This window comes from Protopterus annectens, chromosome 9.part0 (genome assembly GCF_019279795.1).
Source record: "Protopterus annectens isolate FY-2018-M chromosome 9.part0, PAN1.0, whole genome shotgun sequence".
Taxonomy (NCBI): Eukaryota; Metazoa; Chordata; order Ceratodontiformes; family Protopteridae; genus Protopterus; species Protopterus annectens.
This window is the reverse complement of record NC_056743.1, coordinates 701219738-701236223: the sequence shown is the minus strand read 5'-3', so window position 1 is coordinate 701236223 and position 16486 is coordinate 701219738.

Genomic DNA, 16486 nt, shown 5'->3' with positions numbered 1-16486 from the left:
ACTCTGTAGTACCTGTCAGGTTTTCTATGGGCAGGTGGTAAGGTGTCTGGAGTGAGACTGGATTCCATGAAGACATCATCTATAACATCCAGGACAGGGGGGATAGCCGGAGGCCTGTGCTGAGGCAAGTCTAAAAACTCTAAATCTCTTTTTGGACTGGGGTTAGTCCTGGCATTCCCAGTGGAAATGTTCCCTTAAAGTATGCAAGGTTTCACCAAAAGAAAAATCCTCTGGAGGGGAGGCAGAGGGAATGGATTCTTCTGCATCTGAATCCTCATAAGTTGATAAGGGTATGTCCTGATAATCAGAAGGGTCACAGAATCATCAGACTCCTGGTCTGAAGAGTCAGAATGAATCTCGAATCTTGGTCTCTTAGCAGGGGAAGGCTGGCTTCCCCTAATTAGGGTAATAAGGTCTTCAGCCATTCGAAGCATTTGTTTCTGAGGCATGGGAGTTTGAGTATGTGGTTTGGTCATCGATTTTCTAGGAGTAGTGCGTAATCTGGGCCTGAGAAACTCGGTAGTTTTAGCTGAAAAAGAAGTTGTCGGTTTAATGCGAACATTGGTAGGTCGGAATACACCTGCAGAAGCTGGTGCCTGCACAGTGGCTCTGGACCCATCCAAGGTAGAGACATCTGCAGGTTCCATAGTCGAAGAAGGATCCCACAGCATAATGGACTTCAAATGGGTCTCAGCAGAGGCCTGCAAATTTGTAGAAGCGGGCATCTGGGGCTGCAAAGGCACCTCACTGAGTACCGGCAGACTAGCGACTAGCTTAATGGAAGCGTCGTTGGCAGTCTTGGACCTATGCGGTCTGTCTCTGTCTTTATCTTTACACTTTTTTGGAAGATCGGTAGTTGGATGGTTTATAGAAGCCATTTCGGAAGAATGTGAGTGAAAGAATTTAGAGGCAAAGACAGCCCGATGATGAATGGTTCAGGCATTAAACAAGGCACAAAACTGACAGCAAGGAACGTCGTGGTCTGGGCCTAAACAGGTGACACAGTAAGAATGAAAATCTCTGTGTGGTATTTGCTTTCCACAGGCAAGACAATTGTTAACTTTTTCTGATATCGGTTAGAGCAAGAAAAAAGGGTCCTAATGGGGTACTTAGCATTAGAAGACTTCAGGTCTTAAACTCAAAAAACGAAAATTTCAGGTAGCAGCCAACAGGCACTTTCAAACTGCTTCTGCTACAGGCTCCTACTCAGCAAGAAAGACTGATATAATGGCATCAGCTGCCGGTTTTATACCCCTGATGACCTGACCTCATGGAAGAGGTGACAGCATCCGATGCAGAAATCCCAAGACTCTGGTATTCAGGCCGAATGAGGGTTACTTGCAGGCAGATAACCCAAGGGTGAGGACTGCAACAGTGAAACACGAAGAACATCATCCTCATCATAACTCAACACCACCATCCCTCCCCCACTTCAGTGATACTGAGGATACTGTCTTGTGTAAGAGTGTCATAAGAGGCCCACAGTTATCCTTCCTCATTGACCTGCTTAACCATGGATGATGACCCTTCATAATGCATTTAGTTTCTCTAAGTATAATATATAAGCATCTGCTTAAACTTAAACATGGGTCCCCTACGACTGATAATCTTCCTCCAGAAGTCTTGAAAAGTTAAGTCTACTGTTAATACACTTTCTATTCTGATCAGCTCTATCAAATAAGGTTGTGTCTCTGATGTTTGAAAGCAGATACTCAATACATCATTGGCTACTGGTGGCCCTTCTGTTACTTTGACCATATACCATCCAAGAGTACTACTGTGTTTACTGTCTGAAATCAGAGAAAATGTATGCACTCAACTTAAGTAGTATCTCATTACCTCAAATTTGATTTCAGTGTCAATTCTACTAATTATCTTGGCTAAATCATTGATAAAAAAACTAAAAGTGGACAACCAAGTGAAGTGAACAATACAGTGGTTAGGACTAATCAAAATCTTGGCAGATTATACATAGCAGGAATGCTTTACCAAATAACAGGATGTCCGCAGATGATTAGTAATTTCTTGTATCTCTGCTATATTTATGTGAATCTTCTTACATGTTTCTCCAATCCCTTGATTAGAAACTAGAGCAGGATTACCAGAGTATCATATTTTGCTGTATGCCACCATGACCAGACCATCACTATTTAACATAGAAAAAGCTGCACTGATTAAAATGATGCCATCATCTGACTCTCATTCAACTAATGTTTGCTCATAGAATTCTGAATTTCTGATTGCCCATATCCCTGTCTTCATCTCCAGTGTTATTGTTTGGAGGACTATGTAGTATGAACTTAAATGAATAGCTATTAACTTCATCAAATATGTATATATATATATATATATATATATATATATATATATATATATATATATATATATATATATATAATTGAGCAATGATTAACATACATCTGGAAAGCATTATGAGCAATCAAACCCACTTACCTCTTTAGAGGAGCTACTTCTTATATACATTGTGGTTTCACTACTATATTGTGATAATGTTCAATGTGATGTTCTATGTACAATTACTAGATGAAAAACTTTTCTTTCTAGGAAGAAAGAAATTACTTCTGATACATTTGGAAATACAGTTGTCTATACATTAATTTAGATATTGAGATATTGTAGGACCAGTCTTTTATGATGTCATGGCAAGGATTTTCAGTTCTGACAAAAAAATCAGGGTGCAGTCCTTACCAGCAAAATAAAATGCTAAAACAACACCCTTTTTGCATCACAAACTGTATAGTTTGGTAATGTATATGATGAAGAGTTTATATCCAACCCCAAAGGTTTGTTACTTAGATTTGCTTTAGAACATGATCAATACACTTTATACAGCTGCCCAAATATACACATTTTGAACCCTTTTTTTAATTTAATTTTAGATAGTGCCTTATAAAATTTCTAATCTTTGTCTTCTTAATTTTGTGCAGTCCAAGACACAGTCTGGAATCTGTTCCACAAGAGGCCTTACAGAGTCAAGCTGAAAAAAAAACAGCTTCCATGTTTTCTTTTTGGTGCTGAGAATTATGGGGTTTTGTCTCTTTATTCTTAACCCTGAGTCAGAAACAATGAAGCTATTCTACCAGCTTGTTGAGCTAAGGAAGTACAGGTAGTGAGTTCAAATGCAGTGGCAGGTTTAGGCTCTAGAATGTAGGTGAAAAGAATGCTGTAATTGGGCTGCAGCCAAAAACAGATGCCTTTTGCAGATAAGTTTCCCTCTTTGTAATTCCTGACAGTCAATTTGATATATGTGGTCAGTGGTATTACAACACATTGCACACAGCAGCATTCTTCTCACATTTTTGTTTTTTTTAATAGAGGCAATTGTGGTTGAGGTCGCAATGTGTTGAAGTACATTACAATGGCCATTATTTCTATCACATCCTAGTAATATCAGAAGCAGATATTTGTCTGTGGGCCATTCTGTGGATGAAAGCCAAGGGCAGTGAGAGCAACAACTTGAAATACATGATTGTGGCCATTTTTTCTCTCAATATCCAAACAATCTAACATCAGATGTTTATGCGGAAGCTGATTATCTTTCTTGGGTGTAGGGAGGTAGGCTAATTATGAATGCACAGGGCAATTACACGATCACTAAATGGTTATTGATATGGCTTGCTGGTAGGGCAATATTGCTGTTATAAATATTTTTTTCTTTCCTATCATTCAAGTCTCAGAAGTATAAACATATGATGGCTATCTTTTGGGGGATAGTTGTGAGGAGGTATGATGTGTCTGAAAGCACTGGGTAGTTACATAATTTCGAATATGTATTTCACTGGCCTTTTTGTTTTTTGATATTTTATCTTTGGCTGTGTTGTTAGTTACATGATTTCTGTCTTACAAAAACAAGTTGAAATACATTATTTTCGTAATGAGATATCCAAAGTATACAGATTGTGTCTATTTTTTAAGTGGAAGCAGATTTTGTATGAAACCAAAGGCTGGTAAAATGATCTCTGTTAAATAGTCATTGAGATATACCACTTCCTAGTGATCATATAGCAGAGTTGATCGTCAGAATGCTTGAAGGTCAGAGGTCAGTCTGTGGATATATCAAAGGGCAAGTGAGAGCAACCATTAGAAATAATTTGTGTTGCCATTTGTTTCTTTCACTTTTCTCACAATGTAGCATTTCTGCATCAAGGGGCAGCCTTTGCAGACTCAGACTTTTCAGAAGTCATGGCCATATGATAGGTTGCAATCAAGAATAAAATGGTAGTAAATTTGCATTGACACACCATGTATCACATGACATGCATCAATAACAGTACAGCAGTGTAATATAGCTCAGTGTCACCACGGGTCATGTGTCAAAGACTCTGCCATCAGGGTGGCGGACTGAACATGCTGAACATAAGGCATTGGCTCTTTACAGACCATATTGGTACCCATAGTTATAGCACAGAACCACAAGATTAGCAAGATGGATTAATAAGCTATAGCTCCATGGAAGTCTGAGACCTGTCTGTGGATGTGTAGACCACTTTGCATTCCTTTATGTGTGGGTATGAGCAGGCACGAGCCTCATTGCCCAGTCTAGGGTCGGTATGCTTTGCATTAAATGTGTGATTCAGAAACATTTACTCTAACTTTCCTCATTAGCATTATTATCTAACCCATAGCTGTGGACCAGATGCTACCTCTTTGCCAGCTCTACAGGACATTATACTCACTTCTGCCACACATACTCTTTCCCTTCAGCTGGTTCCCTCAATGGCTTCTCATCCAGTACCTTCTCTGCTGCTGACTCCAGGCTGTTTGGCCCTGTGATGGCAGTCACTTCCTCTAGTTGTCTGATTAGCACCATGTTGTGCAAAATTGCACAGATGGCTGTCAAAGGAAAAATATACTTTAAAAATGATCAATACATGGTAGGTTCAGGTTAAGGCACTTTAATCTTGCAGCAAGGAGACAAAAACGAGCTAATACAGAGTTTGTCTAACTAGAATCAGGAAATGCAGGCATTTTTATACATTTTCTAATAAGACATTGCCTAGCAAGCTGACATAGTAAATCAAAGTTTTAACATCATTATTTCGTAGTGCTTGTTTATATGATTTTCTGCTTGTACTATCAATTTTTGTGAGAAACTTCCTAAGAAAAACAACGTGGCCTTGGCTACCACCGGTTAGATATATGCAATTTTACCATTCAAGGTACTATGGCTAATCTGAGCACAAAGCAAGTATAGATTGCAGTTAATTTCTCCAACAGTCCTTTGTCTGTGTTATCTCTTCCTCCTGCAGCTGTGCGTGTTCTCATATTTCGAACAGAGCTAATTGTTCAAAATCATTACATTACAGAATATGACATTGTTCATTCATTTCTTCCTGACCTAGCAGATAATCACCTGCTTCTCAAGTACATTTCCAAAAGGCATAAACATGAATATTGCTGTGCTAGCAATTACTAGGTCAGAGGGCATCTTGCAAGTTTCAGAAAGCACACTGCAGTTTCAAAAGCATCTTTTAGTCTCATATGAAATTCAGTTGTATATAAAATAGTGCATATAAAATAGAATGAAAAACGTGTTAACTCATTTAGTTTCTAATTAGCATTAAGCACACACATTAATACATATTTTTCTGACATTTCCCCCCGTTAATACTTTTTAATTCTATTTTCAAAAGAATAAACAGTTTGCTTCTTCTCCTAGCCTCTTCCATTCAGAATTTGCAGTTAAGAGAGTCATTCAGTTTAAACTTATGAAAGTGTTTCACATTTCAACAATTCTTCAATTTCAGTACTTTGATTCAAAGTCTCAGAAACTGATATATCTATAAATTCATTGATTAACTTTTTCATGCAGGGAATACCACAACAAATGCATGCTCGTAATAGGAGTAATCCCACACAAATGGCAATCAGGATGTTCATTAGGATGGAACCCCACTCCCCAAACAAATTCTGGAAAAAATCCATCAGAGGGTTTGGGCCTGGTTTGGTCATGGTTGACACTTGCTGGATCACCTCAAGATGGTCGCTTATTTCGTGCTGGTTGTCAGGAATGTATGAATAGCATTCTTCTTTGATTAAAGCGCACATACCACCTCTCACCACTAGGGTGAAGTCGAGAGCCATGCGGTTCTGAAGCACCACAGTTCTCATAGCATTCAGTTCATCAGTCACTAATTCGAGAGCAGAAAAAGTTGCATTGCTCATAACTTTGAGAAGTTTAGACAGTTTTCTCAGCTCCCAAATTGATTTCACTGTGCCATATGCAGGGGCTATGCCTGCCCATGATATAATGGTGTCACTCAAGTCCATGTGTGTCAGTTTATCTTTGTTTTTTATGGAGTTATGGTTTCTCCATCCTGCTTCGATTCATCCTACTGGATTCTCGGGTCTCTTAATCGGACTTCTAGGTTTACTGCTGACCTCTCTGACGTTTCAAATTTTTCCCTGAGGCAAAGCTGCAGTGTGTCATATGGCTGGAACCAGGTAACCCAAAAAGCAACTGCCGGACCAGTTCTCAGGTAGTCATTTATATACTTTTTTCCCACAAACAAAATAACAATTCTCTACTTTAGTATTGATATAAGCTTGCCCAGCATGAAACATTTTCTTATCAATAATAGAAAGCTGTTTTAAAAGTACAGGATTATGTTGTATCTCATCAACACTCTTATGCATCTTAGCAAAATATGCATCATAGTTTGTATCACAAATAGTTTTAGTCTTACTGGGTTTAATATAACATTTATAAGAAACAGTCACATTGCAGTTTCTCCAACCCACCTGAATAGTATCATTCCTGTAAAAACATAGAATCCCTTTTTGTGTAACAGGTAGGTACAATGCTATTTTGTCTTGTGATTTCACAGGTGAAGTATCAAAAATCAAGTTTTCCCAGGTCTCATTGACCCCTAGGGGGACAGCAGTCATTAATAATCCCCCGTATGCTGTCGGTATAGCTGTGCAAATCCAGCAGTTCGAAACACTGAAAGTCTCAGCATACACATATTTAATTGTTTGGTAAGTGTTAAAGTTTGGATGCCAGTCTATGAGTAATGCATCACGTTTGATCAGTTCAACTTTTGTGGCTGGGAATAGGAAAGGCCACAGCAAAAAGATCAATGTTATCAGTATGGCTATCAGAATAATCATGCAAATTTTCTGAGGTTGTTCTGCATCTCTGTTTGCTCTATACCTGGTCATTTTGTTCTCGTTGTACAACAGTAACAAGGATTTTGTCCAGTTCAAAGTTCTAAACCAGTTTACAGTGTGTCAAATGAATCCAGGACGCTCACTCTGCGATCTTGACTGTAGTGGGTGTCGACAGTAGTACCTGGTATGGCCCTTCCCACTTTGGAGAACTCCAGTTCTTTTTCTTCACGACCTTCACCAAAACCCATGCTCCTGGGGCTACTGCTGCTTCTGATGGTCTGGTTTGCTTTTTATCTGAAACAGAATTTAACTGCAAAAGTTTGTTATTCAAAAATCGCCTCATATACCCTGCAAGTGAACTGTCAGCCTCCTGCTCTGCAGGCATGAGAGGTTTCCATTGAGGTGTATAATATGCCCTCCTAAACAAAATTTCAAAAGGAGTTAACCCTTTCGCATTTGGAACAGTTCTCATGCTCAACAGTGCCAGAAGTAATCAGTGCACCCAGTTCTTTTGTGTCTCACTAATCAATTTCCTAAGCTTATTTTTCAAAACTCCATTATGCCTCTCTACTAATCCTGCAGATTGGGGGTGGTATGCACAATGATTTTTCAGAGAAATCCCAAAATAACGGCTGAGTTGTTGTATAGTTTGATTTACAAAGTGTGTGCCATTGTCACTGTAAATCTTTTCCGTTATGCCAAATCTAGGAATAATTTCTTTAACGAGGACTTTTGCAACAGTAGCTGCATCTGGATTTTTATTTGGAAAAGCTTCCACCCATTTGGAAAACATATCTATAATGACAAGGCAGTACTTCTTATTTTCGCATTTGTTCAGCTCTATAAAATCCATACAAATAGTATGGAACGGATACGGTGGTGTAGGGAAACTCCCTTGCTTAGGTTTCAATGCCCCTTGTGCATGATGCTTGTTACAAACATGGCATGCTGCACAAACATTTTTTGTGTAGTTTGTAAATCCATACGTTGTAAACACTCGATTCACTAACTGTACCATCCCCCCTGTTGAGACATGGCACTGCCCATGGCTCAACAAAGCTGCATATCTAAACAAGTTAGATGGTAAAATCGGTTTCTTCTCTTTGGAGATGTACAGTCCCTTCTCAAGGATTGCTCCTCGTTTTATCCACTTTTGTTTTTCAACATTTGTAGTAAGTGTCTGCACTGTTTTTAACATTTCTAAGTCTAAAATCTCAGATGGTTGTAATTCCTCACTCAAAAAAAAATACTTCTGAAGCTGAAGCTGCTTGTTTTGCAGCTGTATCAGCCCTCACATTACCTTTTGAAATTCTATCCTCTTGCTCGGTATGAGCTACGCATTTGCAAATAGCTACTTTCTGAGGTAACTGAATAGAGTCTAACAAGTCTAAAATAAATTGTGCATGGTTAATTGGTTTACCAGTAGATGTTATAATTCCTCTATTTTTCCACTGCTGCGCAAAAACATGTACAGTAGAAAAAGCATACTGACTGTCAGTAAAAATGTTCACTCTCTTACCTTTTGCCAAGGTACATGCCCTTGTCAAAGCAATCAATTCTGCTGCTTGTGCAGATAAGTTGTGTGGTAAAGATTTTGCTTCTAAAATCTCAGTATCAGAAACTACTGCATACCCCACTAGATTTTGTCCTGTAGGACCCCTTCTGCACGAGCCGTCCACATAGTATGTCACCTCGGCATCATCCAAGGGAACATCTGTAAGATCTTTTCTAGGTAGTGTCTTTTGCTCAATCTCCTGCAGGCAGCAGTGTGGTTTGCCATCTGCAGGGGTTGGGAGCAAGGTTGACGGATTCAAAGTTGTGCATCGTTCAATTGTCATATGAGGTTGGCTCAACAGTATAGTCATACAGGAAAGATGTCTAGCAGGAGAAAGATATGCTACTTTTTCTTGCAGTAAAATAATCGCGACTGCATGAGGCACTCTCAATGTGAGAGAGTGGAACAATACTACTGAGGCTGAAGCCTGCACTGCCATTGCAGCTGCGACTACTGCTTGTACACAGTGGAGCAAGGATCGCGCCACTGGGTCTAGCTGTGATGAATAATAAGCTATGGGGCATTGTTTGTCCCCATGCTGTTGTGTTAACACTGATGTCATATAACCTTGCTTACAATCTACAGTTTGGAAAAATCGTTTATGATAGTTTGGTAATCCTAAAACTAATGAAGCAGCTATCAATTGTTTCAATTTGCAGAAAGCTGATTCTGCTTCTGGTGTCCACTGTAATAAATCTTGTGCTGCCATCGGCTTTTTGAATGGTTAGCAGAGCAGATTCCAAGGCATAGTTTGGAATCCAACTCCGACAAAAGTTAGTAGTACCCAGGAAGGACATAATTTCCTTCTTGGTAGTTGGTTTCGGTGCTTGTAATATTGCTGTTTTTCTGTCTTCATCTAATATTCTGCCTTCTTTGGATATTACATATCCCAGGTATTTAACCTGTTTTTTCCAAAGTTGCAGTTTGTTTTTGTTTACCTTGTGTCCTTGAGTGGCTAAAAATTGTAGTAATGCTATGGTATCCCCTCTGCATTCTTGCTGGGTGGGGGCTGCCAGCAGAATGTCATCTACTTAAAGTAAAATCTGACTGCCTTTCGGTGGGATAAATCCCACCAGGTTACTTGCCATTTCTTGTGCAAATATTGTTGGACTTTCACAATATCCCTGTGGTAGTCTTGTATATGTATACCATTTCCCCTGAAATGTAAATGCAAACCAATGTTGGCTGTCAGGGTGTATCGGTATTGAGAAAAATGCATTGCTAATATCTACCATAGAAAAATACTTTTGTTGAGGTTTCAAATCATTCAATAAAGTGTGTGGATCTGGCACCGTAGGTGCCCTGGGTATAACTGCATCATTTACAGCTTGTAAATCTTGGACCATACGCCATTCTCCATTTGCTTTTCTAACAGGAAATAAGGGTGTATTACATGGTGAATCAGGAGATTCAATCAAGACTCCTTCCTTAAGTAAGGCTGCTATTATAGGTTTGATTCCTATTTCTGCATCCTTTCTCAAGGGATACTGTCTCTTTTGAGGTCTAAATGCTGATTTTGGTATGATAGTAACTGGTCCTGCTGTACGAATAAGTCCTACGTCTGATTTCCCTGTTGACCAGAGAGTCTCTGGTATGCCTCGTAAGGCTTTTTCCTCTTCCTCTAGTAAGAGTGCTACTCAGCTATCCTCACTTGCCTGTGAGTGTACAGCTGGGTGTGTCTGCATTATCCAATTTAGTTTCTGCTTTTGTACTCCCTGTTTGGAAAGTTCTAACTCTGTCTGCTTTTCCCACCTTGTGACTTTTTCTCCTAGGTCTGCCCACTTCAAATTTCTATTTTTAGTTAAACTCACATGTGGTAATCGATTAGATTTGTAAAGTGCTAGGAATTCCTGGGGCAATGAACAGCTTACTACACTGTTTCCTTCTGTGTCCCAGTACAAATTGCATAGTGCTAATCTGTTAGCATGATTTTTAAACAGTTCTTGCTCATATTCTTTATCAGGTCCTGGTCTGTTACAGTAATATAGAGTGCAATGCAACAAATGCTGTTTATCAGTGTCAAGGGAGGGGATTTACTGATGGCTATGTTCATCAGTTCTTCGGTTACTGCCCCTGGACCAGTCGTAACTAAGTCCTGGCTCTACCAATAAAATGTTTCACCCTCCGGTCACACTACAAAAGTATCCATTTGTCGCTGTGCTTCCATACCCTGCATAGTTGGAACTACGGCTATGCCAAATATCTGCATTAGGTCTCTGCCCAAGAGATTCACTGGGCATTTTGCAGAAACAACAATTTTGCTTTTCTGGGTCATCCCTGAAACTGGGTCAGTTATCGCTATGTTGTGGGAGAGTGGCTCCCGATACAGCTGTCCATTAGCTGCTTTCACTAATATGTAGTCAAGTGATTCTGAATTCTCTGGTAGTTTGGAAGGATGTATCAGGGTCCGTGAAGCCGCTGAGTCACACAGGAATTTAACTTCCCTCCCCTCTACCAGAAGTGTAACTTCCGGTTTTGTGTCTGCTAAGTAGAGCTCTAGGCTCAATAATGCTAAGTCCAAAATTTCATTTTCTTCATTATCTGTGATTTCATGTACATCCTCTACCTCTTCTATCACATCCTCTACCCCTTCTATCACATTTGCGCTTGTCTTTTCTTGTTTATTCTTATCCAGTGATTCTTGACTACCATATAGTCAGTCCTCACCTTCCTTGTCTTCTGTGGTTACCTTTTTATTTTGCCTGCAATCCCTTGCTAAATGTCCCTTTTTCCCGCATTTAAAACATTCACCCCTTTTCTTTCTCTCTTCAAAGTCCTCTGATCCTTTATCAGATTTTTTGTTTCCCTGGGTATTTTTCTTACCCTTCTTCCCAGTTTGTACTACAAAGACTTCTGATCCATCTTCTACTGCAAATAGTTGTTTTTTTTTTCTTTTTGCTATTAAAATGCCTTTCGGCATGTCTTGCATATTCAAGTAATGACTGTAATCTACTTGTACGATGATCTATCATGTGCTTTGTAATAAAGCTGCTAATGGGTGCAATGCTGCCTTTTAAAAATGCATTCTTTAACTGTTGCTCATATGGGGAATCATGTGTTTGGTCTTCAGGTACCTGCATTCCACAATGGTTATTAAAACATTCTAATAATCTGGCATAATATCTATCAACAGTTTCACCTTCTTGTTGTATGCATTGATTAATGCAAGTCCAATCAGCCCTAGGCTTCAATTTCTCAGAGATTCGGCCTGTCAGACCTTTCACTCTGTTGTCCAGTTCTGCGTTACTATGTGAGAGTGGTCTAAGCTCTGCATCACGGGGATTCCAGTTGCCACTGATCATGTGCCAATCTGGACCTACGATTTGTCTAACTACTTTCTCTACTTCCTCTCCATTCAAATGGTAACTTAACCTCATGCCCTGTACGTCTTCTAAGAATTTTCTAAAATTAACTTTTGGATGTGGCTTTCCGGATGTCTTCCGGTGTCCACGGTCTATACACTAGAAGAGTTGGGTCCTGTCCTGCCTGCGGATTTGGTACTTCTATGAGTGGACATATCTCTTCTTCACTCATAGCTTGTGAATTTTTATTCATTTCATATAATTCAATATCCCCTCTTAAGTTGCGTGCTCGAGACCTGGTCTCTATAGGATCTCTGACAAACGGTTTTGGTTTTGCAGGAACAGCTGGGTATAGCAGAGTTGGATCAGCTTGTCCACTCGCTTCATATTCTGGTAAGGGAAGTGGAGTTGGCGGAGGGGCTGTTGCTATTACCAAGTTATTGTCTTCTTTATCTAAGAACATTGCTTTTGAGTTTTTAATCTTTTGTTCCCTGCGGTTTGCTTCCTCAAGCCACCTGTGTGCCTGAGGGACTCCTAATTGTCGTTGCTTTTTTAGCTGACCTTTTGCGTCTGTTTTAAGTTGCCTAACAAGTTTAATATTACCGTAAAATTTGTATTTATCAACCCATTTTGTATAATACCTAACATTATCGGCAAGCTGTAATTGCATATATTTTGCGTCTTCGGTTAAGGACGGGTCTCGGTAACTTTTTGTGCACTGATTTCCCATGTTGCCTTAGCTAAGTTAGAAATTGTTACGTAACCCTTTTTATCACGTGGTACCACGATTTACACTTTTTCACAGTTTATCTAGAATAACTGCCTACCTATTCTGTTTCCCTGATCTATGACAAGACAGCAATTTTTTTTGTCCCTGATCTGCATATGCAAATCTCCCTGACAAAACAATAATACTGTAACAAGTCCCTGATCTAAAACAGAAAAAAGGTAAATTCCTCCGTACCTGACCCTCCGTGTGTTGATCCCACCAGAACGTTGACTCGTCCTCCAATCCCAGATCAGAAACAGTGGCTGGCCTCTTTCGAACGACAATTCAGTCGGAGGTCTTTCAAAGCAGAAGAGCCAATGTGGCCACTTCTCCATACGGGTGCATGCCACCGGGCCCACTTCTGACCCGAGCCAGAGTGAGAGATATGTTTCCGGCTCAAAGGGCCAAACTGTCAAAGGAAAAATATACTTTAAAAATGATCAATACACGGTAGGTTCAGGTTAAGGCACTTTAATCTTGCAGCAAGGAGACAAAAATGTGCTAATACAGAGTTTGTCTAACTAGAATCAGGAAATGCAGGCATTTTTATACATTTTCTAATAAGACATCGCCTACCAAGCTGACGTAGTAAATCACAAGTTTTAACATCATTATTTCGTAGTGCTTGTTTATATGATTTTCTGCTTGTACTATCAATTTTTGTGAGAAACTTCCTAAGAAAAACAACGTGGCCTTGGCTACCACTGGTTAGATATATGCAAAGTTACCATTCAAGGTACTATGGCTAATCTGAGCACAAAGCAAGTATAGATTGCAGTTCATTTCTCCAACAGTCCTTTGTCTGTGTTATCTCTTCCTCCTGCAGCTGTGCGTGTTCTCATACTTCGAACAGAGCTAATTGTTCAAAATCATTACATTACAGAATATGACATTGTTCATTCATTTCTTCCTGACCTAGCAGATAATCACCTGCTTCTCAAGTACATTTCCAAAAGGCATAAACATGAATATTGCTGTGCTAGCAATTACTAGGTCAGAGGGCATCTTGCAAGTTTCAGAAAGCACACTGCAGTTTCAAAAGCATCTTTTAGTCTCATATGAAATTCAGTTGTATATAAAATAGTGCATATAAAATAGAATGAAAAATGTGTTAACTCATTTAGTTTCTAATTAGCATTAAGCACACACATTAATACATATTTATCTGACAATGGCAAATATCATGCTGCAGATCTGCTGAATTTATTAAAGCATAGCTCCAGAGATTTCTATGCAAGATAAATGGGCCTTCATCAAGTTCAAACACACACTTGATGATGTTGCAAGTCTGTGATAGTGTGGTGCTGTATTGCATTTTAGCCATTCTCTGTGCATTGCATATCAGTGTCATAAGCAATGGCTCCTGGGCATATCAGACAAAGCCGGTATGATGTCCTTGTGGGAAATGACTTCACAAAAATTGCTGACATAGGTTGGATGCATGCCAGATGTGGAAATTATGGGAACTACCTGGATGGCGCACAGATAGTGTACATAATAACCTGAATGTTGCACACCACTGACAGTTGTTGGACTGGAAACCTAGTTGGTATAGCTTGGCTGTGCAGACCAGGGGGGGTCTTGATTGATGATTTGAGTGCAGTCAATGCCCCCACATCCAGTTCTTGGTCAGACATCCTTGTCTTCTCTTGCCTCCTTCCTGTCTCTCCCACATCTCCTTTAATAACTTGTCATCCGCTTTCCTGCTCATGTGACTGCACTACCATAATCTGTTCTTGCCCTTTGCAACTGGGACTACTTTGGCTACTGCTCTGATGTCCTCATTTCTTTATCTTCCACAGCTTGCATCCTACTGTTTTTCTTTGGCACATCCTACATCACCCCAAGTTTCACAGCTGCTCTACCTTCAATGCCTAGGCTTCTGTGCCATATGGAAGCACTGGTTACACCTCTATTATTCTATACCTTACTTTTCAACTTCTTTGGTATTCTTCTATCATACACTACTCCTGCCATTTGTGCCAGTTGGCTACAGTGCCTCTGATTCTAGCCTTGACGTTCTCATTCATACTTTTCTTCTCGGTCACATTTTGCAGATACCTGAAGTTAAATGTATTCCATTGTTTTTCCCTTTATCTCAATTTTAACCTTCTTCTTAGTTTCCCCAGTTGCTGCCATGATCACAGTTTAATGAAAAAATGTCATTGATTTTGGATACACCTGCCTATTCTAATTCATCTATCAACGAAATGAATACTAACATCCACAGGATTAAGGGGTACTACAGGGACCTATTTATTGAAGGAAGAATAGATCATGACACCTTCGAATATATTAACATCTCTCAACCTAGGATACCTGTGATGTTTGGTATTCCCAAGATTCATAAGAATCTTGGGGATCCACCTATGAGGGCCCTGATTGATGGGAGATCCTCCATCACGTACCCATCAGCCAAATACATAGACTTTCTTTTAAATAAATACTTGGAATTCATTCCAAGTGTTTGCAAGGATTCATGGAGCTTTCTTTCTAGTATCAACAATATTGGATTTGACAAAACTTACAACTTTTTGACAGTCGACGTTGTCGACTTATATACCTCAATTCCACACTTGGAGGCTATTGAGTGGTTGGAGTTGTTGTTATTGGAATTAAAAGCTCCAAGAGATGAGATAAATAATGTCACAGAACTTTTAGACATTGTCTTGGCTTCCAACTTCTTTGTTTTTGGAAATGATTATTATATCCAAAAGCAAGGTGTAGCAATGGGCTCCCCATGCGGAGCCATAGTAGCTAACCTGTTTATGGCACGGTGGGAGAGAGAGTTTGTTTTGAACCATCCGACATGGAAAGATAGAATTTGTCACTATACAAGATTTCTTGATGACATTTTCATCCTATTTAGGGGCAATGAAGAAGAGGCACAACAGTTGATCAATTACTTCAATAACACTACTACATTCCTTAGGTTCACTTTTAAGTTTGACACCAGTGAGATAGAATACCTTGACGTCAAACTTAAAAAGGACACAGATAACCTTAGGTTTAGTTCATCCATTTACCGTAAGGACACGTACATAAATTCATTTTTACACTACACAAGCGCCCACCCATACAAGTTAAAAAAAGCCATTATTAAAGGGCAATTGGTCAGGGCTGGGCGTATGTGTAGTGACTTTAAAGAATTTGAAAAAGAATGTACTGTCCTTACTGAATTCTTCTTAAACAGAGGTTACCCACCCTCAGTCATAGACGAATTAACCTTTGAAGTGACTAACAAAAGACGGAATGGGACTATTATTCCCTTAATAGCTGATAGAAAAACCACAAACTTGGGGGATCAACCCCAGGTTAATGGCATGACAGATACAAGACTTAGTCCTGGTTTTATTGTTGAACAACCTAGAATAGACTACACTTTGTCTTTCTCAACAGTATTTAACTTGAACTCAAAAGAAATAACAGAGATCATTGATAAGAATTGGTACTTTATTACTACCAACTCATTTCTGGTTGAGAAATTAGGCACAAAACCAAAGGTTACTTTTAGGAGAGGTAATAACTTAAAGGAACTATTACAATCAACTCCTTCTGGTCAGGCCACACATAGAACAAAAGGGTGTTTTACCTGTGGATCATGCAATTGGTGTCACACTCTGCGGACAGGTAACTCATTCAGCATAGGTAGTAGCAAAAAATTCTTGATCAATTATAGAATCACTTGTGACACCAAATCTATTATATATGTAGCTCTCTGTGTATGTT